Source organism: Euprymna scolopes, chromosome 7 (genome assembly GCF_053919585.1).
Source record: "Euprymna scolopes isolate OS-2025 chromosome 7, ASM5391958v1, whole genome shotgun sequence".
NCBI lineage: Eukaryota > Metazoa > Mollusca > Cephalopoda > Sepiida > Sepiolidae > Euprymna > Euprymna scolopes.
In genome coordinates, this window is record NC_136488.1 from 110,235,131 (window position 1) to 110,236,341 (window position 1,211).

Below are 1,211 nucleotides of genomic sequence, written 5' to 3' on the forward strand. Positions count from 1 at the left end.
CAATGGATTCTATTGCTACCAATCTATGGATCATCTACCACATACATAGAACCTAGTTCTCGGGTCAGGATAATTTGACTGTAAAATCAATCGTGTTTGTGTCTAGTTTTTGATCTGCTAGCCACCTGTTAGTTGGCATTCACAATGAAAAGTATAACATCGATTTTGAGACAGATGTAAACGAGGTTTTTTTTTCTTTCTTTTCCATTGTGAAACATCTGAGTTGATTGAAACCTGAAGCTTAAACTGAGCAACTTTTTCAAACTGAAAGGCGAAATAGATCTTGATGTACAAAAAGAATTTTTTAAAAAAATATCCATTTGAGGTAGTTGCTCAATACAATCAAATGTAAAACATTCAATGTTTATATAGGAGCGGATTAGGACAACTACAAAAATCATATTTAAAAAAATGGGGGATAAAATCACCCAAAACATGAAAAATCAGTGTGCTAATGTAAGGCTGTGGTTCTGGCAGGAGCAGTGATCCCATACATTTGAAGGGCACTCAAACACGATGTGCCAGTTAAAAAATGTTCAAATTTGAACAATAAGAAAGCATGTGTTATTGAGATAGAATTGGTATTAGAACATATTTATATCTTAAGGTTAAGTATTTGATCTCATTTTACCAACAAATTAATCTTATAATTATTTGCCTGGGAAAATCATAGTAACAAAGTATCGTAAACCCTAGAAGTAAATTAATTAGAAAAGATGAAAAAGACTTTTTCATCCAAAATAAACTTTTATTGGAACTAAAAAAAAATGAAAACACTCATTGAATTATAAAATAATAAAATGAATAAATAAAATGAGATGTCCTTGTGGACAATATGTAAATTAGTTAAGCATACAACATCAATCGTTTTCATACGATCAGTATAATAAAAACTTATTCTTCTTCTACTGTGAATATTTGTCATTTCAATTTCACTTTTAGTGCAGTAATTGGCCCAATTGAAATTTACAAATATCTGTGTGTAACATGTGCAGAAGCGAACAATAATACTGAAACTACTGCAATATGGAAGTTAATCAAGTTATGCACGTGTTGACTGATGACACCACTCCACAAATTAACTGGGCCACCAGGATTTGTCAGTATCTTTCAGCAGTCTGATCCGCTCCTGACCTTAAAAAGTTTGGAGAATTTGTCATTTCATGTAAGAAAATTTTATATTTTTTTAAATTTTAACCAAACCCTAACAG

At 31.1% G+C, this 1,211-nt stretch overlaps 1 protein-coding gene across 1 annotated transcript in view; it reads left to right on the top strand.

Annotated features, from left to right (window-relative positions):
* Positions 1-768, top strand: part of LOC145279884 (neurofascin-like) — an 825,765-nt gene extending 824,997 nt beyond the window's left edge. Inside the window, exon 16 of the mRNA XM_080131349.1 lies at positions 1-768. This exon is cut by the window's left edge and continues 73 nt beyond it. The gene's annotated coding sequence lies outside the window, so the exon portion shown is untranslated.
* Positions 769-1,211: the final 443 nt, after the last annotated feature.